Source organism: Ranitomeya imitator, chromosome 2 (genome assembly GCF_032444005.1).
Source record: "Ranitomeya imitator isolate aRanImi1 chromosome 2, aRanImi1.pri, whole genome shotgun sequence".
In the NCBI taxonomy this organism is placed as follows: Eukaryota; Metazoa; Chordata; class Amphibia; order Anura; family Dendrobatidae; genus Ranitomeya; species Ranitomeya imitator.
In genome coordinates, this window is record NC_091283.1 from 349,934,385 (window position 1) to 349,960,702 (window position 26,318).

A 26,318-nucleotide genomic window follows, 5' to 3' on the forward strand; every position below is an offset into this window, starting at 1 on the left:
GGAAGGGGCGGGGCCTCTTTCAGTACAATGAAGATCCGATAGCAGGAAACTGCGTTTTGCTGAGGCTGCTGGTGCGGAAGAGACGTGGGAAATGAGGAGTCCTGTGAGGAGCGGACCGAGGGGCTGCAGCGTGGAGAGGGCTGCACCATGGACCCTTGTCAAGGGAATGAGGATACGGGAATTGGTGTGAGTGCTCTGAGGTTGTAATTTGGTGTGAGGGTAGAACATGAAGTATGTAGAAGGGCATTCAGGGGACTGGTTTGGGGGGGCATGGGGTATGTAGAGGGGCATCCAGGAGGTATGCAGAGGGGCATCCACGGGGCTGGTGTGAATGGGGGACATGGGGTATGTAGGGGGGCATCCAGGGGACTGGTTTGAGGGGGCATGGGTTATGTAGGGGGCTCATCCAGGGGGCATGAGGTATGCAGAGGGGTATCCAGGGGTCTGTTGTGAATGGAGGGGCATGGGGTATGTAGAGGGGCATCCAGGGGGCTGTGTTGCATGGTTTGAGGGAGCAAGGGGTATGTAGAGCAGCATCCAGGGGGCTTGTTTGAAGGGGCATGGGGTATGTAGAGGGGCATCCAGGGGGCTGGTGTTAGGGGGCATGGGTATGTAGAGGGGCATCCAGAGGGCTAGTGTGAGAGGGCATGGAGTATGTAGAGGGCATCAAGGGGGCTGGTGTGAGGGGGCATGGGGTATGTAGAGGGGCATCCAGGGGGCTACATTATGCCCCTCTACATAACCCCCTCACAACAGCCCCCTTGATGCTCATCTGCATACCCTATGCCACCTCACAACAGCCCCCTTGATGCTCATCTGCATACCCTATGCCACCTCACACCAGCCCCCTGGATGCTCCTCTACATACCCCATGCCTACTCACACAGCCTCCTGGATGCCCCTCTACATACCCCATCACCCAAGCCCCCTGGATGCCCATCTACATATCCCATGCCCTCTTAAACCAGCCACACAGCTTCTTGGATGCCCCTCTACATATCCCATACCCCCTCACACCAACCCCCTGGATGCCCCTCTACGTATCCCATACCCCCTCACACCAGCTCCCTGGATGCCCCTCTACATACCCCATTCCCCCTCACACCAGGTGAGGATTTGTATCTCTCCCAGCCCAGGGCTCCTTTCCCTTCTTTCAGTTGTCCAGTGAATCTGTTCCACTTACTTCGGCAGTCCTTTGTAAGTGATCAATGGGTGGATCTGTAGCGGTTCCAGTATGGTTCTGCACTTCGCCGAAGCCTGCTCCCCCATAGTCACGCCCAGACGTGTTTCCTCTTATTGCGTTTTTTTTTTTTCCTTCTCTGCCGGACGGTCAATCATTTTACTTTATCTCCGCCAAAGTTTACGCCAATGCCCCAAGTGCACACCTTCATTATGCAAGCCCCCAAAGAAGCCCCCCTACCCCTCCGCTGCCCAGGATTTGAGCACACTATCTCTTCCTGAAAGGGTCTCTGCTTTGTTTCCTGCCATCTCTGATCCCGCCAAGGTGCCCCAAGCTTTGTTGTCAGTGATAAATCAATTAGAGGTTCAGGAGGCAGGTTTCACTGGTCAACGGAGGGTGGGGACAAAGCTGAGGCCCTGGAACTGGGGAGGGGGAGGTGCAGTGTAGGCTGCCATTTTCCATATGTCTGCCTTCATTCCCAAGCTGCAACTTGACTTCTAGTGTCCAGACTTCCAGAAAATGGCTGTGGAGGCTGATTGAGATCCGCTCCAATTTTCAGGAAGTCTGGACACTAAAGGCTGAATTGCAGCCTGGCAATGCAGGCAGGCAAAAGGAAAATGCCACTATGACTTTTCTTCCTCTCCCCTCCCCCGCAGGTCCAGGGCCTCAGCTTTGCCCCCACTTTCCGTGGATCTGTGAAACTTAGGCTACTTTCCCACTAGCGTCTGATTCTGCCCGTCGCAGTGCGTCGGGACGAGATTCCGACGCTAGCGGTGAATGCGCCGCACAACGGAGGCAGCGGATGCATTTTTCCGGCGCATCCGCTGCCCCATGGGGAGGTGGGGGCGGAGTTCCGGCCGCACATCAGTGGTCGGAAAAAGCGGTCCGTCGGCAGCAAAAACATTACATGTAACGTTTTTATGTTCCCGGCGGTCCGCCACAACACGGCGCAACCGTCGCACGACGGTTGCGACGTGTGTCAATACGTCGCAATGCGTCGGTAATGTTACTCTATGGGGCAAAAACGCATCCTGCAAACAACTTTGCAGGATGCGTTTTTTTCCCCTAAACGACGCATTGCGATGTATTAAAAAAAAACAAAAACGCTAGTGTGAAAGTAGCCTTACCAAGGAGGGTTGCTGTGGTGGAGCAGTGATGCAGGCATCACCGCTCCACCACCGCAGCCCCCTCGGTAATTTTTTTTTTTTTTTTTTAAAGATTCAGATTATAACATGCACCCTGTTTTCCCCCCAATTTGGGGGGAAAAGTGTGTCTAAGGCCAGGTTCACACTGCGTTGCAGGCGTCCGTTAAACGGACTACGTTACACCGCGGCATAACACGTAACACAGTCCGTTAACGCCACCATTAATTCCTATAAAGGCACGGATGATTGACCTCGTGGAGACCAAAACATCCAACACCGCGGAGACACCATCACGTGTTTCTCAACGCAGTGATCCAGGACACTGCCCCCAAATATGCAAATGCATGTAGAGGAGCTGCGGAGACACCATCACGTGTTTCTCAACGCAGGCAGTGAATAGCCAGGCCTTTCCCCGGGAAGGAACAACCAAGGGAAGGGCAGCATCCAATAAAGGAAAACCACCTATACCAAGCATGGTATCCACGAGGTCAATCATCAGTGCCTTTATAGCCAGTTTCCTACTCCACACTGATGAGGGGCAAAAACCCCGAAACAGCTGTCTGTGGATGGATACCATGCTTGGTATAGGTGGTTTTCCTTTATTGGATGCTGCCCTTCTCTTGGTTGTTCCTTCCCGGGGACAGGCCTGGCTATTCACTGCCTGCGTTGAGAAACACGTAATGGTGTCTCCGCAGCTCATCTACGTGCATTTGCATATTTGGGGGGCAGTGTTCTGGATCACTGCGATGAGAAACACGTGATGGTGTCTCCGCGGTGTTGGATGTTTTGGTCTCCACGAGGTCAATCATCCGTACCTTTATAGACTTTCTACTAGGCACTGCTCCTGATAGCCAGTTTCCTACTCCACACTCATGAGGGGCAAAAACCCCAAAACAGCTGTCTGTGGATGGATACCATGCTTGGTATAGGTGGTTTTCCTTTATTGGATGCTGCCCTTCCCGGGAAAAGGCCTGGCTATTCACTGCCTGCGTTGAGAAACACGTGATGGTGTCTCCGCAACTCCTCTACAACCATTAATTCCTATGTCGGACGCATCGTTAGCGCACGCCCACAATGGGCGTGCGCTAGCGATGTGCCGTCATTGAGTGACGGACCCTGGGACGCGGGCTGCAGCGTTTACGGGTCCGTCACTGCTAGCTCAGATAGAGCTAGCAGATGCTCTATCTGCACTAGCGTGCTGACATACCGGCACTTGCGTTAACAGCAGCCCGTTAAGGCTACGTTCACACTAGCGTTATGCTAGTGTGCGTCGGGTTAGCGTCGGGCGACGCAGCGGCGACGCACGCGTCATGCGCCCCTATGTTTAACATGGGGGACGCATGCGTTTTTGTTTGTTGCGTTGTGCGACGCATGCGTCTTTTTTGCCGCAAGTGTCGGACCAAGAAAACGCAACAAGTTGCATTTTTCTTGCGTCCGATTTTCGGCAAAAAACGACGCACGCGTCGCAAAACGCAGCGGCGCACAACGCTAGTCTGAACGTAGCCTAACGCATGTGTTGAACGGGCTGCTGTTAACGCAACGTGAAACTAGCCTTAGGGTATGTGCACACGTTACAGATTTGCCTGTGAAATTTTCTGTGCAGATTCTGCATCTCTTGGCAGAAAACCCAGTTAAAAAATCCGTGCAGATTTTATGCTGATTTGTGTGCATTTTTGTAAGCTAAATAAAGATCTATTATTTAAAGGGCCACTGTCACCCCCCTCCAGCCGTTATAAACTAAAAGAGCCACCTTGTGCAGCAGTAATGCTGCATTCTAACAAGGTGGCTCTTTTAGTTTTAGGTTCAAGTATACCCCAAATAAAGCGTTTTTATACTTAGCCACAATTCCTGTCTCTAGCCAGGGAGGCGGGTCCTCACTCCCCAGCTCTAACCGCTCCTCTGCCGTCACTCACATCTTCCTGCGCTTTTGGCGCCGCCCCCTCAGCGCTGTGTACGTTTCAAAACCGGCGCCTGCGCAGTGTACTGCTGTGCTGCGCAGACACAGTAAGCTCTGGCCGTCTGACGTCCCAGCCAGGCTTGCAGACTGCGCTTGCGCGGGCATTGCGGCCAGCCACCTTTGGAATCCCCGCACTGTGCATAATGCATAACACAGTGTGGGGCGGGGATTCCAATGGAGGCTGGCCGCAATGCCCGCGCAGGCGCAGTCTGCAAGCCTGGCTGGGACGTCAGACGGCCAGAGCTTACTGCGTCTGCGCAGCACAGCAGTACACTGCGCAGGCGCCGGTTTTGAAACGTACACAGCGTTGAGGGGGCGGCGCCGAAAGCGCAGGAAGATGTGAGTGACGGCAGAGGAGCGGTTAGAGCTGGGGAGTGAGGACCCGCCTCCCTGGCTACAGACAGGAATTGTGGCTAAGTATAAAAGCGCTTTATTTGGGGTATACTTGAACCTAAAACTAAAAGAGCCACCTTGTTAGAATGCAGCATTACTGCTGCACAAGGTGGCTCTTTTAGTTTATAACGGCTGGAGGGGGGTGACAGTGGCCCTTTAACAAAAAAAAAAAATAGAATTGTGATGTCATTTCTTGTACAACCTCTTCTTTTACATACTCCATTGAAGAATAATGTTTACACACACAGATAGAATAGATATAGATAATGCCAAGCCTGATGTTTAGTAATAAACATAACAAAATGGTATATACAGAAGTTAAAGTAGAAGTAAACCTAGCACTCAACTTAAGTGCGTGAGAATGTTTATTGTAGCACATGAGATAAACGTTTCGTTCCACATGGACCTTTGTCAGTATTTCTCCCTCTCTGTTTACATATACTACTAGGTGCAATCTCCTAAGGTACTTTGCACATACAGATTCTTCTCTGGGAACCACGCTATATATTTGCCCAGCACATTACGTTACTGACGAAGGTCCATGTGGACCGAAACGTTTATCTCATGTGCTACAATAAGCTTATTCTCACGCATTTCAGTTGAGTGCTAGGTTTCCTTCTACTATATTGACGTTTTGGGAACCTAACCTTAGTAGTGATGAGCGAATATACTAGTTACTCGAGATTTCTCGAGCATGCGCGGGGGTCCTCTGAGTATTTTTTTGTGCTCGGAGTTTGTTTTTCTTGCCGCAGCGGAATGATTTACATCTGATAGCCAGCGTAAGTACATGTGGAGGTTGCTCGGGAATCCCCACATGTACTTAAAGGGAACCTGTAACCAGAATTTGGCATGACCGGTTTTCGGTCATATGAGCGGAGTTTTCAGGTGTTTGATTCACCCTTTCCTTACCCGCTGGCTGCATGCTGGCCGCAATATTGGATTGAAGTTCATTCTCTGTCCTCCGTAGTACACGCCTGCGCAAGGCAAGATTGCCTTGCGCAGGCGTGTACTACGGAGGACAGAGAATGAACTTCAAACCAATATTGCGGCCAGCGGGTAAGGAAAGGGTGAAACAAACACCTGAAAACTCCGCCCATATGACCGAAAACCGATCCCGCCAAATTCAGGTGACAGGTTCCCTTTAAGCTGGCTAACGGATGTAAGTCATTCAGCTGCAGCAAGAAAAACTAAAACTCTGATCACTAAAAAATACTCTGAGGACCCCCAAGCATGCTCGAGAAATCTCGAGTAACGAGTATATTCGCTCACCACTAAACCTTAGCACCACCCCTTAGCTGTGCACACAGAGTTTCTTGTCTACATAGTTAAATAAAGACACAAAATCTGCGTTAGGCCGGGATCACACTTGCCGCCGGCACTCGGGATCAGCTTTATAGAATTACATGCGGCCGCAAACTCCAGCCCCAAGTGCCGTCGTCAGTGCCGGGTATTGAGGTGCGAGACTCATGCGAGTTTCTTGCAAGTGTGACCCCGGCCTTATACGCAATATCTGCTTAAAAAAATGGTGTGGGCTCCCGCACAATTTTCTGCACCAGAGAGGGAAAGTCAGTTACTGGGGGCCGATGTTTATAGCCTGGGAAGGGGTTAGTACCCATGGGTCTTCCCATGCAATGAATCTCAGCCTGCAGCTGTATAGTTAGCCTTTACTAGCTATTAAAATAGGGGGACCTCCCCCCCCCCAAAAAAACCCAGGGGTCCCCCTTTAATAGGCAGAAAAGGTTATGCAGACAGCTGCGAGCTGATATTCATAGCCTAGGAAGGGGCCGTGGATATTGTACCCCCCCCCCCCGACTGCAAACACTAGCTCACAGCCGCCCCCAGCAATGGCGCATCTCTAAGATGCACCAATTGTGGCACTTAGCCTCTCTCTTCCCACTGCCCTGTGGCATATGGGATAATAGGGGTTGATGCCACCTTTGAATTTTAAGGTGACATCAAGCCAGCTTAGTAATGGAGAGGCATCAATAGTTGTGAAAGGGTTAAATAAACACAGAATAAAGTATTTTAATGAAATATGGCAAAACTGTTGTTTTTATTGTTCTGCCAATCCATGCGACGCCCTCGATCTCTTGCAAAAAAAGAAAAAATAACAAACCAACACAAATACTCCCTGGTCCGACACAGTCCATTTAATAACGACTGTCCAACAGCGATCTCCCCTACAGAGTAGTCACATCTGGAGATGTGACTTTTCTATAGGCCTCCAGTGACACACTGACAGGAGACAATGGCTCCAGCAGTGTTATCACTGAGGGTTCAAAGGGCTCTCACTTTACGGCACTGCTGCGTGAGAATTTTCCCACGCAGCGGTGCCGCAATTGACAGTATGAACTCTGCACTCACAGCGGCGGAGTGATACAGTGCGGAGGATTACCTCCTGTCGCCGCATCATCAGAGCCCCTGGAGAGCGGTCGCATCTGCCGCTGTGATAGCTCTCCACGGGAGATCATTGTGGGACACTTGTTATTGAATGGATTACATCAGATCAGGGAGTATACTGTTGGTTAATTTTTTTTTTTTACAGGTGATTGAGAGCTTCGGGAACTAGGTAATTGCTGAGTATGTACTATGTCTATATGTGTGTACGTGGTTTTTTTTTTTTTTATACGCTTCAACACAGTAGCCGGATGATGGGACTACTACTGCCCCAGCATCCGCCTAGCTGTCACTGTAGCAGGTATAGCTGGATGGGACTAGTAGTCCCATCGGACGATGCCTGCATGCACACAGCCCCGCAGAGAGACACACATGCAAATCTCCGCCCACAAACTCTTCCTTCCTCATCTGCAGATCTTTTTTAAACCTGCGGATTTGCCTGACTCAGTGTAAGTCAATGGGTGCAGAAACGCTGCAGATACACAAAAAGAATTAACATGCTATGTAAAAAACGCTGCAAATCTGCATGTTTTTTTTCCCGCACAACAATTCTCACTTTCCCATTGACTAATATTGCTTGTGCACTACACTGCGGATTTGATGCAATTCCGCACATCCAAAAACGCTGCTGATCCGCATCAAAATCCACAACGTGTGTACATAGCCTTAGAATCCCCCCAAAAAACTAATTTTTCAGCAGCCCCTGGTGTTTTGAACGAGGTGTGTCTGTTTCCCTGCTGATGTACTCCGTCAGTGCATAGAAGATACAAAAAGCAGACACCCTCCAGTTACTCTTCCTGGTTCTCCCTGGACTTCCACATTTTCCAGGTTGACATCTGTCAATTGCTCGTCATCGTTAGAGCCACAGGCTGCTTAGGCTTTTGACTAAGTTGGACTCTGATCTAGACTCTGACCGGGCCAGCAAAGCTTCAGGATATGGTGAAAAATCTGATCTTGGTAGTCAACCAGACTCTCGAGGTCAAGGAAGATGACATGCTTCCCACAGAGCCATTGGTATCCTTAAAAAGGCAAAACATACCCCTCTGTTGTTTTCTTACCACAATGAGTTTGAAACTATTTTATCCAGGGAATGGGGCCATCTGGATAAAATCTTTTTATAACACCATAATAACAGCAACACTTGACTTGGCCGCCCCCCTCACGCATAACAAAACTCGTGCAATCAACAGGCAGCCCTGGCTCACCAATGACCTGAAATGTGCCTCCAGGGTCGCTGAGCAGAGATGGAAACGATCCTGCTCTGCCAAGCACTTTATCGCATACAAGCAGTCCCTTGCCAATTTCAAGTCTACTCACTGCCACAAAACAAATTTCTCATATCCTTCCTGTCTCACAATCCTAAACAGCTTTTCAACACTTTCAATTCTCTACTCCGTTCCCCAGTACCTCCCCCTCTCCTCTCATTTCTGCTGAAGACTTTGCCTCTTTAAGCAGAAGATTGATACGAACAGAGAAAGCTTTGGCCCGCAGCCCCCAATGCCCCTCTTAGCTGCTCAACACTGTTCCTCCAAAACCAGCTTCTCTATGACAGAAGATAAGCTCTCCACCCTCCTGTCAAGATCGCATCTCGCCACTTGCACGCTTGACCCGCTCCCGTCCCAACTCATCCCTAAGGCTAGGTTCAGATTGCGTTAGTGCAATCCGTTTAGCGCCTAGCGTTAGCGGATTGCGCTAACGCAATGTGTTGTAAAGGGGTCGCGTTAAACGTCCCCGCTCTTGCAGATCTCCGATCTGCGAGAGCGGGGAACGAACCGCGGGTGCGCCTCAAAACACCGGCACATCGCTAGCGCGTGCCGAAAATGGCACGCGCTAGTGATGCGCGTCCCCATTGCTGTTAATAGGCGCGCTAACGGACGCGTTGCACGGCGTTAATTTCGCCGTGCACCGCTGTCCGTTAGCGCGGTCCCATTTTTTTTTTTTTTTTAATCAAATGTTTTTATTAAACAGTGAGAAAAATATATGCAGATTACATTACTGCAAACAGTACACATCTATGTTTTGCATTTTCAATAAACTTTCAGCCCCAAGTATTATAAAATGTTGACACTGTGCAGCCAAAAAGTATAACCATGGGTTGGGCAATGCCACTCCTCCTTCCGTCTTTGGTCTTTGTAGAATTTCTTGTTTAAATCTAGAACTTTTCCCATCCCAAATCAGCTCGCCAAATAGAGATTTAATCCTCCTAAATCTATTCTGCGATATCCACATAGGGGAGTTGTGTAGCACGTAGAGAAGTTGCGGCATCACAATCATCTTTATTAGATTTATTCTACCAATAACCGATAAATGTAGCTTTTTCCACGCCTGAACCTTAGTGCGTATCTTCCGCAAAAGTGGCGCCAAATTTAGTTCCTCAAAGCTAGTCAGAGGCAACGCGATCTGGATCCCCAGGTATTTAAATTTATCTACTAACCTCAGCTTTGTAGGAGAGTCCCGTATTTCACTATTCTCATAGTCCCCATCTACTAACATCATATTGGACTTTTCCCAGTTGATTCTCAAACCAGAGTAACTCCCAAATTCCTCAATAATGGCCTCCGCCCCTGCCAGGGTCTCCCCCGAATCCTCCAAGAATAGCAAAATATCATCTGCGTATAACGCAATCTTTTCTTCCGAAACCCCATACATAAATCCTTTCACCTCCCGGGAGCCTCTAATTTTCGCAGCAAGGGGCTCCACCGCCAGGGCAAATAGCAGTGGGGACAAAGGACATCCCTGTCTAGTTCCCCTAGACAGAGAGAAAGTCTCAGAAAGGACATTATTCACTCTAATTTTGGCCACTGGGGAAGAGTACAACAGCCGCACCCATGAGATGAATTTAGGTCCAAATCCCAAACGTTCCAACACTGACCACAAATAGCCCCACTCCACACAGTCAAAGGCCTTGTGGGCGTCCAATGATACCACAACCCTTTTGCCAACATTGTCCGAAGGGATTTGTAAATTTAAAAACAGCCTTCTCAGATTGAGTGCCGTTGATTTGTTTGGCATGAAGCCTGACTGATCAGGGTGTACCAATTTGTCTATCACCCTACTTAACCTATTTGCCAAGGTTTTTGCCAAAATCTTAATATCGGCAGTCAGGAGTGAAATTGGTCTATAGGATTCTGGCATCAGTGGATCTTTGTCGGCCTTAGGGATAACCACCACAATAGCCTCTCTCATCGACAAAGGCAACTCCCCTCTTTCCAACGAGCTATTATACACCCCTACCAATTTGGCCAACAGAGTTTCTTTCAGGGTCTTATAAATCTCAGCTGGAATGCCGTCCGCTCCCGGAGCCTTACCCCCCGCAACGCCCGCCAATGCAGCCCCCAATTCTTCCTCCCCAATCGGTTCTTCCAACAATTCACACTCCTCTCTACTCAACAGGGGCAAATCAATTTCTTCCAAATATTTTGCCATATCTTCGGGTCCCCTCTCCACACTGGACGCGTATAATTTGTCATAGAATTTCCTGAACACTTCCAAGATCTGCACCCCCTGAGTAACCACCGTTCCCTCCTCCGTCTTAATAGAGTAGACATGTGAAGATTCTCTTTGCGCGGACGCCACTACCGAGAGCAAGTGCCCCACTTTTTCCCCCTCTGAGTAAAAGGTTTCTTTCTGGAAGGCCCTCAACCTCTCCGCCTTTTTCAAAAATAGCTGGTCAACCTCCCTCTGAGCTGCCCTCATACGATTCCGAGATTCCACAGTACGATGTTCCCCCAATGCCGCCTCTGCTGCCTTCAATTCCTCTAGGACACCCTGATCCCGCTCTCTGGTCCTTGTCTTATGTCTTGAGATGTCCCTAAACAAAATTCCCCTTAGATACGCTTTCATGGTGTCCCACACTACATGGCATTCTGCGCTCCCTTCATTGATCTTAAAAAACTCCTCTATCTCTGCCCCCACCTTTTCCATGTCCAAAATTTGTAACCAAACTGGGTGAATTTTCCATCCCGCCTTCCCCAAACCATCCTGACTTGACAACTTTAAAGAGACCTGAACAGGGCTGTGATCTGATAAAATCCTAGGATTATATTCCACCCCGTTTAACAGTTCGTTCATCCTATCGTTTCCCAAGGCGACATCAATTCTTGACATCGAGCCATATGTAGTCGAGTAACAGGAATAGGAATATGTGTTGACATTGCGGACCCTCCACAGATCAGTCCAAACTATTTCTCTGAGATAATTACCAAAGGGAGTGTCATTACCGTCCCTACGCTTAGGTGCATGGTTACTCTTGTCCCAGTGGTCATTTGCTATATTATTTACATCCCCCACCACCAAAAGAGGGAACCCATCCCAACCTCTTATAGACTCCAATATGTCCTGGATCTTCCTTCCAGAGTATGGCGGAGGTATATACAATGATACTATGCATATTAAACGATTAAAGAGTTTACACACCAACAAAACATATTGACCATCCGTGTCAATTTTGACCTCAACTTCCTCAAATGGGGTATTAGTATGAATCAATACTGACACACCTCTCGCATAACTAGAGAACGTCGAATGATACGCCTTGCGCACCCATCTTTTCTGTAACATATCAACTTTTTCCTTCACTAGATGGGTCTCTTGCAGGCAAATCACCGAGGGCCTCTGTTTCAGTAAATACTGAAATATTGCTGCGCGTTTAGTGGCGTCCGCTAATCCCCTAACATTCCAGCTTATAATGTTAACATCCCCTCCCATTTCCTAGAAACAAAATGATTAGTTAGAGCAGTCTCCTTCAGGTCTCCCCCGATACCCACCTCCCCCCTCCCCGCCCCTTTCCTCGACTCCCCCATCTAAAACTCAATGGAGTTCAACTAGAACAAACTTTCTTTCTCTGTATGAGAACTGAGAGCTCTTGATACAACCTAGAACTAAGCCCTTTGCAGTCCATCTCTCCCCCTCCCACCGCTAACAGCATGAAGTATTCTTTGCGCCGCCGAGCACACTGTTTTATCCTTTTGAGAACATTCTGTCTAAAGACACAAGACAATTTCAAAAATCACAGTCATGGGGTATAACCAGATGAGTGGCGAAGTCACAGCGTCAGTCTCATCGGTTCCGATCCACGCCAGTTTTCTTGGTATTGGTATCCAGCCACTGCATAGCCTCCTCCGGGTTCTGGAAAAAATGAACCCGGTCCAGCGCTACCACCCTGAGCTTAGCCGGGTATAGCATTGAATATTTTAGATCCAGGTCTCGGAGCCGCCGCTTGACTTCCCCGAACTTCATTCTCAGTTTTTGCACCGATGCCGAATAGTCCGGATAAATGGAGATCCGATTTCCGTCTATACTCAGTCCATCACTGATCCTGGCCTTCCTTAGTAGGGTTTCCCGATCCCGATAGTCCAAAATTTTTGCCATCAAGGCTCGAGGGGGGGATCCAGGCGGCAGGGGTCGGGTGGGGACTCTATGGGCCCTTTCCACGGAGAAGTGGTTAGTAAGATCTGCTCCTCCCACCGAGTTTTTAAGCCATGCCTCAATGTATTCAGCAGGATTATTCCCCTCCACCTTCTCCGGCACCCCAATTATTCTTAGATTGTTCCTTCGGGAACGGTTTTCCAGGTCATCTGTTTTAAATTCCAGTTCCGCAATGCGCTGAATGTATCTCTTTTCTCTTTTTAACAGTTCATTTGTCTGATCCTCCACACTGCCCACGCGCTCCTCCACCACCTCCACTCTTTTCTCCACTTTACGCATAGCAGAATTAAGGGACTTCATTTCAACTGTTAAATCGTCCACTCTTAGATTCAGTGCGGCCAGGGCAGATTTACAGTGTATAACGACTGAGAAAATGTCCTGCAGTGTAGGCTCCCCCACATTTGATTGCTGCGCACCCTCAGAGTCCTTAGCCTGTACTGGGCTGGCGGCAGGTGTCATGTTATTTGCACCATGCATCTCCTGCATCCTCCCTGGAGAAAGCTGCTCCTCCACCACACTGAGGGTATCTTCCCCCCCTCTCTTCTGCCTCTGCAGGGGTTCCCTCTCTTCCGGCCCTTCTGGGCCCAGCAGCAGGGCACCCCCCTCCTCCGTTCGAGCAAACCTTTCCAGCCGGGCGATTACCTCCGGCGGTATTCAGTACTGGCTCTGGCCGCCTCCTCCTCTGCCACGGCGCCATCTTGGATTTTCGCGCCAGTCTCGGGCGCCGACTGTTTTCGGCGCGGCATCGCCGCTTTACTCCTCTCCCTGCCTCCGGCCCTCTCCCCCGTGCCCAGGGGTCTTGCGGAGCGTCTCCGTCCGGTTTTCGGCGCTCGGCGACGCCTTCAAAGGTAAGAACTTAGGAGCGGTGCGGGGAGAGAGACCCGTCGCACGTCCGCTCACATCGCTCGCTAGGCCACGCCCCCAGCGCGGTCCCATTAACGCAATGGGAACCTAGCCTAACCTCGCCTCAGTCTTCATCCCAATCAACACACCTCTTCAACCTCTCACCCTTCAAGCATGCCTCGATCACACCTATCCTCAAAAAGCCCTCCCTCGACCCATCCTCTGGGACTAGCTATCACCCAATATCTCTTCTCCCTTATGCTCAAAACTACTGGAACAGCATGTCCATCTTGAACTGTCCTCCTCTCCTGCTGCTCCCTCTTTGTTCGGTTACAGTCTGGCTTCCCTCAACTCAACTGATACTGCCCTAACTAAAGTCACCAACGACCTACTAACTGCCAAGAGCAAGGGAGACTACTCTATCCTCCTTCTCCTGGACCTGTCTTCTGCCTTGGATACTGTCGACCATTCCCTCCTGCTACAGATTCTCTCATCTCTTGGCATCACAGACTTGGCCCTATCCTGGATCTCTTCATATCTAATAGACCGAACATTCAGTGTCTCCCTCTCCCACACCACATCTTCACCTCGCCCCCTGTCTGTTGTTCCCCAAGGCTCAGTCCTAGGGCCCCTGCTAGTCTCCATCTACACCTTCGTCCTGCGACAGCTCATAGAATCCCACGGTTTGCAGTATCATCTCTACGCCAATGACACGCCGATCTACCTATCTGGACCCGACCTCACGTCCTTACTGACCAAAATCCCACAATGTCTGTTATTTCAGCTTTTCTGCTGGCTTTCTAAAACAGGACATGGACAAAACAGAATTCATCATCTTTCCCCCATCTCACTTTGCCCCACCACGAGACCTATCCATTAATGTCTGCTCACTTTCTTCAGTCCCGCATGCTCGGTGCCTCAGGGTGATCCTCGACTCTTCCCTCTCTTTTCAAGCCTCATATCCATGCCCGTGCCTCCTCCTGCCGAATTAAACTCAAAAATATTTCCTGGATCCGTGCATTCCATGACCATGAAACCACAAAAACGCTAGTCCACGCCCTTATCATCTACCCCCTCACCTACTGCAACCTCCTACTCTCTGGCCTCCCCTCTAGGACTCTGGCGCCACTGAAATCCATCCTACACTCTGCTGCCCGACTTATCCACCTGTCTCCCCGTTATTCCCCAGCCTTTCCTCTGCCAAGCCCTTCACTGGCTTCATATTGTCTAGAGGCTCCAGTTCAAAACCCTAACTATGACATACAAAGCCATCCACAACCTGTCTTCTCCATACATCTGTGACATTGTCTCCCGGTACTTACCCACACGCAACCTTCGATCCTTTCAAGATCTCCTTCTCTACTCTCCTATTATCTCTTCTTCCCACAACCGCATACAAGACTTCTATGCCTCCCCATACTCTGGAACTCTCTATCCCAACACATCACTCTTTCCTATAAAGGAAACCTTCAAAAAGAACCTGAAGACCCACCTCTTCCGACAAGCCTACAACTGCAGTGATCAGTAGTCTGCTGAACCGCCGCGCGACCAGCTCTACCCTCTCCTAGTGTATCCTCACTCATCCCCTGTGGACTGTGAGCCTTCGCGGGCAGGGTCCTCTCTCCTTCTGGACTTGTGTGTGCCTTGTTTTGCTCATGCTTATTGTGCTTGTCTATATCTGCCCCTTAACATGTAAAGCGCCATGGAACAAATGGCGCTATAAAAATGTATTGTAATAAATAGTAAATTAGCTACAATGGAGTTGCTAAAATGAGGAACTCAAAAAATCCACTCCAATCCTATATTGTAAATTACAGTATGAGGCATCTGTTGTTGCGATCTGTTATGTTTCTCCCTGCAAAGCTCCACTCATTCTTTGAAAAACTCGATTCCAGTCACCTCAGCACCAAAATGTACAGATTGGCGGCTACAGGGAGCTCCTCCAAAAATCCACTCCGATCTAGACGGCTCAATGGTGAATCGGCTAGAATGGAGTTGCTAAAATGAGGTCCTCGAAAAATCCACTCCGATCCAATGTTGTAAATTATGAGGACTCTGTTGCTGCGCTCTATGTTTCTCCCTCCGAAGCTCCGCTCACTCTTTGAAAAATTCGATTCCAGTCATCTCAGCACCAAACTGTACAGATTGGAGGCTACAGGGAGACCCTCGAAAAATCCACTCCGATCTAGACGGTTCACTAATGAATCAGCTAGAATGGAGTTGCTAAAATGAGGTCCTCGAAAAATCCACTCCGATCCAATGTTGTAAATTATGAGGACTCTATTGATGCGCTCTGTTATGTTTTTTTTTCCCGTGAGGCTTCGCCCACACTTCCAATGTTGGTGCTGCGGCCAGGACTGGTGGAAATACACTAAAAGTAAAATTCAGGCAAAAATGAACAATCAGCGCTATGTGTAATTATATTACAAAAGGGATAATAAAATACAAGTATTATTATAATACATTTTTATAGCGCCATTTATTCCATGGCGCTTTACATGTGAACGGGGCAAATATAGACAAGTATAATAAACGAGTAAAACAAGGCACACACAAGTACAGGAGGAGAGAGGACCCTGCCTGCGAGGGCTCACAGTCTACATGAAATCAGTCATTAACCCCTTCATGACCGGGGGATTTTTCATTTTTCCGTGTTCGTTTTTCGCTCCCCTCCTTCCCAGAGCCATAACTTTTTTATTTTTCCGTCAATTTGGCCATGTGAGGGCTTATTTTTTGCGGGACGAGTTGTACTTTTGAACGCCATCATTGGTTTTAGCATGTCGTGTACTAGAAAACGGGAAAAAAATTCCGAGTGCGGTGAAATTGCAAAAAAAGTGCAATCCCACATTGGTTTTTTGTTTGGCTTTTTTGCTAGGTTCACTAAATGCTAAAACTGACCTGCCATTATGATTCTCCAGGTCATTACGAGTTCATAGACACCAAACATGACTAGGTTATTTTTTATCTAAGTGGTGAAAAAAAATTCCAAACTTTGCTAAAAAAAAAAAAAAAAAATTGCGCCATTTTCCGATACTCGTAGCGTCTCCATTTTTCATCATCTGGGGTCGGTTGAGGGCTTATTTTTTGCGTGCCGAGATGACGCTTTTAATGATAGCATTTCGGTGCAGATACGTTCTTTTGATCGCCCGTTATTGCATTTTAATGCAATGTCGCGGCGACCAAAAAAACGTAATTCTGGCGTTTCGAATTTTTTTCCCGCTACGCTGTTTAGCGATCAGGTTAATACTTTTTTTTAATTGATAGATCGGGCGATTCTGAGCGCGGCGATACCAAATATGCGTAGATTTGATATTTTTTTTATTGATTTATTTTGATTGGGGCGAAAGGGGGGTGATTTAAACTTTTATGTTTTTTTTTATTTTTTTCACATTTTTTTAAACTTTTTTTTTTTACTTTTGCCATGCTTCAATAGCCTCCATGGGAGGCTAGAAGCAGGCACAGCACGATCGGCTCTGCTACATAGCAGCGATCTGCTGATCGCTGCTATGTAGCAGAATTGCAGGTGTGCTGTGAGCGCCGTCCACAGGGTGGCACTCACAGTGACGGGCAATCAGTAACCATAGAGGTCTCTAGGACCTCTATGGTTACCATTCACAAGCATCGCCGACCCCCGATCATGTGACGGGGGTCGGCGATGCCGTCATTTCCGGCCGCCCGGCCGGAAGCGGTAGTTAAATGCCGCTGTCTGCGTTTGACAGCGGCATTTAACTAGTTAATAGGTGCAGGCAGATCGCGATTCTGCCCGCGCCTATTACGGGCACATGTCAGCTGTTCAAAACAGCTGACATGTCCCGGCTTTGATGCGGGCTCACCGCGGAGCCCTGCATCAAAGCAGGGGAGCCGGCATCGGACGGTATAGTACGTCCGATGCCGGAAAGGGGTTAATCATGAAAAAAAAAAAAATTGCCCTTTGGAAATACATAATAAATATAAGTTTGAGCAAGTATCTAAAAAATAAAAATATTAAATTATTACAATTATAAAGCTGATATATATACAATGTGTGTGTGTGTATACATTCCAATTCCACTACATTGCAGTCTATGAGGATCCTGGAATCCGCTCCATCTGGCGGCGCAGTGGTTAGCACTGCAACCTTGCAGCTATTGAGTCCTGGGTTCAAACCCCACTAAGGACAACATCTGCAAAGAGTTTGTATGTTCTCTCCGTGTTTGCGTGGGTTTCCTCCGGGTTCTCCGGTTTCCTCCCACATTCCAAAGACATACTGATAGGGAATTAAGATTGTGAGACCCATCGGGGACAGCGATGATAATGTGTGCAAACTGTAAAGCGCTGCAGAATATGTTAGCGCTATATAAAAATAAAGATTATTAGTATTCTGAACATTGGAGTAGATTTTTTGAGGAAAGTCACTGTAGAAACTGAACGGTCTAGAATGGAGAAGCTGCAGAGAGATCATCAAAAAATTCACTCCGTTCTAGTCACCTCACCAGTGAACCGTCTAGAGTGGACTGGCTGGAATGAGGACCACAAAATATCCGCACCGATATAGTGACTTCAGTAGTGAGCCGTCTAAAGTGGAGTTGAAAAAATGAGGCCTCAAAAAAATCAACTCCGATCTAGACGGCTCACTAGTGAATCAGCTAGAATGGAATAGATTTTTTGAGAACCACAAAAAATCAACTCCAAACTAGACGTAACCCACATGTATGGCTTCTCTGTGCACACAGGACCTGTGAAGAGGTCACAGGGGGAGGAGTCAGGGGTCACATGATCAGGGGCCTCACTGTGAATGCTATCAGGAGTGAAGACGCTGCATGGAAACTTCTCAGTGACACGCCGTTTTATGAGTGGAATGTAACGTGGGATTGGAAGATAAAATAAACCCCACACATGAGGGAATTATTACCAGTTACCGGACGTCTACTATATGGCGGCATATGATTGTGCTGTCAACTTCATACCAGGAGGTAAAATGCCAAAATCTTCTGTTTAACCCCTTCCCGACATGCGTTGTACATATACTGCTCTGTGGGATCTGCGTCTCCGCAAAAAGCAGTATTTGTACAGCGGCACGATTTCAAGGCCTCACACAGCGCCACTGCGATCGGGTGCGGGTGTCAGCTCTGTGTGACAGCTGACACCCTGCAGCAACGCCCACGATCGGTGCTAGCACCGATCGCGGGCATTTAACCCCTCTGATGCCGCTGTCACTAGTGACAGCGACATGCATCACGCAGTAAACGCGCCCTTCCATCAGGAAAACGCAATGTGGGCGTGTTGTCCTGATGGTCTCCATGGACATCCCCAGCCACAATATGGCTGCGGGGTCCTGCAGGGAAGGTGGCTTGTGAGTGCCTGCTGACACCAGGCGCTGACAAGCCTCCTTCCCTGCCTGCCAGATTCTAATGTGATACTCTGCAGTGCAGAGTATCAGATAAACGATCTGACACTATATGGTGATGTCCCAGGATGTAAAAAAGTTTAAATAAAAAGTGTAAAAATATTTTTTAAATCCCCAAATAAAGAAATTAATATTTTTCCATTAAATACATTTATTTATGTAAATAAAAAATAAGCAATAAAGCTAAGTGCACACGTTGCAGAATTGCCGCGGAAATTTCCAAGCGATCTGAAGCATCGCTTGGAAAACTGATTGACAAGTTGGTCACACTTGTGAAACATAGTGTTTGACAAGTGTGACCAACTTTTTACTATTGATGCTGCCTATGCTGCATCTATAGTAAAAAGATCTAATGTTACAAATAATTTAAAAAATGGTTATTCTCACCTTCTGATCTCGTCAGTGGTGCACGCGGTGGCTTCTGTTCCCAGGGATGCTGTGTGCGAAGGACCTGGGGTGACGTCATGGTCACGTGACCGCGAGATCATCCCAGGTCCTTCGCACACAGCATCCCTGGGAACGGAAGGCACCGCGTGCACCGCTGAGAGGCGGGAGGACTTCGGGGGCCATCAGAAGGTGAGTATAGCACGATTTTTTATTTTAATTATTTTTTTTTTAACAATTATATGGTTCACAGGGCCTGGAGGAGAGTCTCCTCTCCTCCACCCTGGGTACCATCCGCACATTATCCGCTTACTTCCCGCATGGTGGTCATAGCCACATGCTGGAAGTAAGCGGATCAATGCATTCCTATGTTTGCGGAATCCCCGTGATTCCGCAAATTAGGCTAGGGTCACATTGCGTTAGTGCAATCCGTTTAGCGCTAGCAGATTGCGCTAACGCAATGTTTTTAACGGGGCCGCGTCCCTTATGGGAGGTGGAGCCGCATATTCATGACTGTAATGGGCGGCCCCACGTGACCGCTCATACAGGAGAAGCTGCGGCGAGGACAGGACGCTGCGAGGGAGCCGGGTGAGTATTTTATTAACAGCGGAGGGCACACGGGGTGGGGACAGGGATCTTTATTTTAAACACGAAAAAAAAAGGATTTTTCATATCTTCTCTCAAGCAAATGCTGCTGGAGAGAAGATATGAATGGCAGCTTCAGCACCACGTGGGGGGGGGGCAGCGCTTACTGTAGCGCTGTCTCCTGCACGGCACACGGACAGCGTCCGTGTGCGGTATGTGTTTTACACGGACCCATTGACTTTAATGGGTCCGTGTAATCCGTGCTCTCCCACGAACACTGACATGTCTCCGTGTTTTGCACACGGACACACGGTCCGTGAAAACACGCTGACATGTGCAGAGACACATTGATTTCAATGTGTCTACGTGAGTCAGTGTCTCCAGTACGTGAGGAAACACTCACCTCACGTACCGGAGCCACTGACGTGTGAAACCGGCCTTATAGGGACTTTTACTTCAGCTGTGCCAATGTATCAAAAGTGCTAATAAGTGAAAAATTATTTAAAATATTTAATGTGGAAAAAAGATAAAAGTTTGCAGCAATTAAAAAGTGCAACTGTGCAAAATTGTAAAAAATATATATATACAGTACAGACCAAAAGTTTGGACACACCTCATTTAAAGATTTTTCTGTATTTTCATGACTATGAAAATTGTACATACACACTGAAGGCATCAAAACTATGAATTAACACATGTGGAATTATATACTTAACATAAAAGTGTGAAACAACTGAAAATATGTCTTATATTCTAGGTTCTTCAAAGTAGCCACCTTTTGCTTTGATGACTGCTTTGCACACTCTTGGCTTTCTCTTGATGAGCTTCAAGAGGTACTCACTGTAATTGGTTTTCACTTCACAGTTGTGCCCTGTCAGTTTTAATAAGTGGCATTTCTTGCCTTATAAATAGGGTTAGGACCATCAGTTGTGTTGAGCAGAAGTCTGGTGGATCCACAGCTGATAGTCCTACTGAATACAGACTGTTGGCTGCTTTTTTCTTGCCATAATACAAATTCTAACTAAAGAAAAACGAGTGGCCATCATTACTTTAAGAAATGAAGGTCAGTCAGTCCGGAAAATTGGGAAAACTTTGAAAGTGTCCCCAAGTGCAGTGGCAAAAACTATCAAGCGCTATAAAGAAACTGGCTCACATGAGGACCGCCCCAGGAAAGGAAGACCAAGAGTAACGTCTGCTTCTGAGGATAAGTTTATCCGAGTCACCAGCCTCAGAAATCGCAGGTTAACAGCAGCTCAGATTAGAGACCAGATCAATGCCACACAGAGTTCTAGCAGCAGACACATCTCTACAACAACTGTTAAGAGGAGACATTGTGCAGCAGGCCTTCATGGTAAAATAGCTGCTAGGAAACCACTGCTAAGGACAGGCAACAAGCAGAAGAGACTTGTTTGGGCTAAAGACCACAAGGAATGGACATTAGACCAGTGGAAATCTGTGCTTTGGTCTGATGAGTCCAAATTTGAGATCTTTGGTTCCAATCACTGTGTCTTTGTGTGACGCAGAAAGGTTGAACGGATGGACTCTACATGCCTGGTTCCCACCGTGAAGCATGGAGGAGGAGGTGTGATGGTGTTAAAAATGGTTATTTTGCACATTTATTTTATCGGGACTATTCACCAGGTGCTTACTCTTAAAGAAAAATGTCATGATATTCTCATGAAAAATATAGTGGTTTATTGAATTGTCCACAGAAAAACCACATTGCAGCAAAACATAAAAGTAGATGAAATAGTTACGAACAGATTGTCCATGTGTAACTATCAGCGCTTGTCTTGTTACTCATCTTTCCCAAGGTCCTGAATGGTAAAACCGTCTGTCTGTGTGAAGTCTGAAATCATCATGGCTATCAGTTGTTCATGGCTATGAGCTGTTGCTTCTTTGTGTGACTTGTCTCATGTCCATGGAGAATGATGTGAAGGCAGGAGGTGGCAACCCCCACGTGACAAAAAGCCCCCCACCCTCCTAACAGACGTTATTTATATGTCCAACAGGCCACGTGTCCTCTGTATATGGTGTTAACTTATACTCTGAGCTACATACACAGAAATAGCTTTTTGTAATGTCAGCAAGAAGCAATGTGCTCCGTACAGAATAAGAATAATTCAATTACAATAATAACAGATGGTGTGGAGGTGCTTTACTGGTGACACTGTTGGGGATTTATTCAAAACTGAAGGCATACTGAACCAGCATGGCTACCACAGCATCTTGCAGCGGCATGCTATTCCATCCGGTTTGCGCTTAGTTGGACCATCATTTATTTTTCAACAGGATAATGACCACAAACACACCTCCAGGCTGTGTAATGGCTATTTGACAAAGAAGGAGAGTGATGGAGTGCTACGCCCTCCATAGTCACCAAAACTGAACCCAATCGAGATGGTTTGTGGTGAGCTGGACCGCAGAGTGAAGGCATAAAGGCCAACAAGTGCTAAGCATCTCTGGGAACTCCTTCAAGATTGTTGGAAGAACATTTCCGGGGACTACCTCTTGAAGCTCATGAAGAGAATGCCAAGAGTGTGCAAAGCAGTCATCAAAGCAAAAGGTGACTACTTTGAAGAACCTAGAATATAAGACATATTTTCAGTTGTTTCACACTTTTTTGTTAAGTATATAATTCCACATGTGTTAATTCATAGTTTTGATGCCTTCAGTATGAATTTACAATTTTCATAGTCATGAAAATACAGAAAAATCTTTAAATGAGGTGTGTCCAAACTTTTGGTCTGTACTGTATATAGGCAGAAAAAATAAAGTGCCAAGTGTGCTATGACCAAAGTTAGGGTCAGAAACTGCACTCATGTAATGATATGTGCAAAGCAATTTAAACAGCACAGCGATAAATCTTTCTCAATTACCTGTGGGGGGGAGCTGGGGCTGGGTCCCGTATCTGCGCACACCCGACGTGCGTTTCGGAGCACTGTCCTTCGTCAGGGGGTGACTTATCCGAGCGATATTTAGGTTTTTATAGTGTGCTCATTGCCTGGGTATGGACGGCGCATGCACGGTCAGGAGGTCCCGGAAGTTCTGGTCTCCGCGTCACATGACCGGCCGTACAGGGATGGAGTACCTGACGTAACCAAGGGAACATGGATGCGGAGAGCCGGGACTCCAGGACACAGACCGGGCATGCGCACAGCCCGAGACACAGTGTGGGAAGATGAAAGGCAAGCGCAAATAATGTAGGTGAATGAGGGCAATTTGTGGAAGGTAAAAATCTAAAGGGGAGCACATATATATACGTTCCACCATATCTCTATATGACCCAGAGGAAGGTAAGATCCCGACATCCATTCGGCCTAAGTCTCGTAAATTTCCCCTCCTGTCAGCCTGTCCCATCATCGATACTTTTGTTAAAACAGTAAGCAGGGAGTTTGATAAAATTCCTCGTTTTCCATCTACTAATAATTTGGATAAAAATGAAAAAATTGCTTTAAAAAACCTAGAGAGTATATCCGATGTGGTTATTGAACCGGCTGACAAGGGGGGCAATGTTGTAATTTGGCCCAAACAGATGTACGAACATGAAGCATTTAGACAGCTAAGGGATAGCATCTATTACAAAAAATTAAGCTTTAATCCCCTGGGGAAATTTAGAGCAGAACTTTCACTAATTTTGAAGGAAGCCCTTGATAAATAATGTCATCAACAAGGATTTGTTTACCGGTCTCCAGGTATCTGAGCCGACTATATCAACACTCTAGCTATTGCCCAAGGTTCATAAGAACCAAGTAACTCCACCGGGCAGACCTATTATATCGGGCTGTGGCAATTATTTAGAAAAAATTAACAAATTTGGTGATTCAAGACTACAACCTCTAGTTGAAAATTTACCCTCCTTCATAAAAGACACCAACGATTTTTTGAAAAAAAAATAGATGGCCTTCATGTTGGGGGTGATACGCTGTTGGTGTCTTGTGACGTCTAGAGCCTATATACTAACATCCGCCACAGTAATGGTGTGCAGGCAGCCAGGTATTTTTTAGAATCATCATCTGTACCCACATCCATGAGACAATTTGTTTTGCAGTTACTTGAATTTTCTTTAACAAAATTTTTTTTTCTTTTTAAGGGGTTCCTCTACCTACAGCTCCAAGGCACAGCAATGGGTGCTTCTTTTGCGCCCTCGTATGCAAATTTATTCTTGGGGCTGTGGGAGAGGGACCTTTTTCATTCTGAGCCAGTGTCATCAATGGACTGCATCCTTATTTGGGTGCGGTTCATTGATGACATATTTTTTATCTGGCAAGGATCTGTGGAATCACTCCACACCTTTATGGAACAGCTTAATTCTAATACTTTGAATATCCACCTGACCTATAAATGGGATATAAAGTTTATGGAATTTCTGGATGTGTGTATACATAAGGATGATGATGGTTGTCTGTATACTAATATTTTTAGGAAATTTATGGATGTAAATTCTCTCCTCCATGCTTCGTCGTCACACCCCCCAGCAATGATTAAATCCATTCCTATAGGCCAATTTTTGCGTCTGCGTAGGATTTGTTCCAATGAGACGGATTTTGAGAGACAAGCTGGTGAGCTCAAAGAGAGATTCTTGGAACATGGATATAGCAGGTGTTCAATAAAAAAAGGCTATAACCGTGCCAGACATATAACAAGACACCAAACCCTATATGAGAATAAACAGTCCAAACCCAATCGTATAGTGAGATACATCACTCAATATCATGGACAGACTGAATTAATGAGTTCGTATTTAACCAAATCATGGGCAATTTTGAAAGCTGATCCTGTTCTGTCTCAGTACATTGGAGAAACACCCAATATTACCTACCGCAGATCGAGAAATTTAAAAGATCATTTAGTCAAAAGCCATTATACCTATAATTCAGCAATCCCCTCTTTTCTCACAGGCACAAAGGCAGTTCCAGGTTGTAAGCCATGCGGACAATGTGTCGCATGTCCTAATATTGTAAGAACAAATACCTTTTGTAATCATGATGGTACAACCGTGTATAAAATTAAACAGAACATAACGTGTACATCAAAAGCTGTGATATATCATGCCACATGCCCATGTTCTTTCATCTATGTGGGCATGACAACCAGACAGCTTAAGGTTCGCACTAGGGAACACATTTTGGGTATTCTAGCTGCAAAAGAAGTGAATGATGCGCCCCTATTAAAAACAATCCCAAAACACTTTAAATTGTACCATGATTGTGATGCATCTTTGCTGAAGGTTATTGGCATAGACATGATCAAAGCTAATGAAAGAGGTGGTGAAATAAGTATAGCTTTGGCCAAAAAAGAAACTAAATGGATATGGACTCTTGATACAGTGTCACCAAAAGGTCTGAATGAAAATTTGAGCTTCGCACCCTTTTTGTAACCTTCTTTTGTAAACCATCGTTTTTACTCTTGACCTTTTTAAACTTTTACTTGACTGATATATTAGGTTTTTACTGTGAATAACGTTTAACCATTTATTTTTATTGTTTTTAGTTCTATTTTTACCGTATGTGGACTTCACTTGGACAGGCGCGCGAATTTTTGCCTGTAGGACATTATTGCAAGAGAGCTTGGCTGAGTAGATTACACAAGAAGGAAAACACACAGGAAGTCAGCAGGATCTAGGAGCAACATGGCAGATGTGACAACCTACATGGTGAGCTGCAGCATGTGCTACATGTTCACAGATCGACCAGAAGAAGAATCCAATTTCACCTGTCAGAAGTGTAGACTAGTGGCCCTTTTAGAAGAAAAGGTGCGGGGTCTGGAAGAAAGAATAGCAACTTTGAAACTCATCAAAGAGAATGAAGACTTTCTAGACAGAACAGAAGCATCTCTACTGGTCACAGAAGGTGAAAAAAGTGTCAGAGAACCTCCAAAAGCAGATGAGTGGAAGCATGTGACCAAAAGAAGCAAGAAGACCATGGAGAAATCACCAACCACACAACTGAAGAACCGATATCAAATCTTTGTAGAGGATGAAGATGGCACACCTAAGAATGAAGCAATACCAGCAAGCAAAAAAGAAAAGGGCACACAGCAACAAGTGACAGCAAAAAGTACAGCCAAGAAGCAACGAAGAGTGGTGGTGGTGGGAGACTCACTACTGAGAGGCACAGAAGCAGCCATCTGCAGACTGGACATAACTGCAAGAGAAGTATGCTGCCTTCCAGGTGCGATGATCAAGGATGTGACCGATAGGATACCAAAGCTCTTCAACTCCAAGGACGTCCACCCATTTCTTCTGATACATGTTGGCACCAATGACACGGCAAGGAAGGACCTACCGACAATCTGCAAGGACTTTGAAGAGTTGGGGAAGAAAGTAAAGGAACTGGATGCACAGGTAGTTTTTTCTTCTATCCTTCCAGTAGACGGGCATGGCACCAGGAGATGGAACAGGATCCTTGATGCAAACAACTGGCTAAGACGATGGTGCAGACAACAAGGATTTGGATTCCTGGACCACGGTGTGAATTACTGGTATGATGGACTCCTCGCCAGAGACGGACTACACCTCAACAAACCTGGGAAACACACATTCGCCAGAAGACTCGCTACACTCATCAGGAGGGCGTTAAACTAGAAGAAGAGGGGACGGGAAGAAAAACATTAGACTCG

The 26,318-nt window shown here is 46.9% G+C and overlaps 1 long non-coding RNA gene across 1 annotated transcript in view; it reads left to right on the plus strand.

The window, feature by feature from the left end:
- The first annotated feature begins 26 nt into the window (after positions 1 to 26).
- The window catches only part of LOC138663751 (uncharacterized), a 36,462-nt gene continuing 10,170 nt past the window's right edge, over positions 27 to 26,318 (plus strand). Inside the window, exon 1 of the long non-coding RNA XR_011318230.1 lies at positions 27 to 186. This is a non-coding gene — a long non-coding RNA (uncharacterized lncRNA). The remainder of the gene's footprint in view (positions 187 to 26,318) is intronic.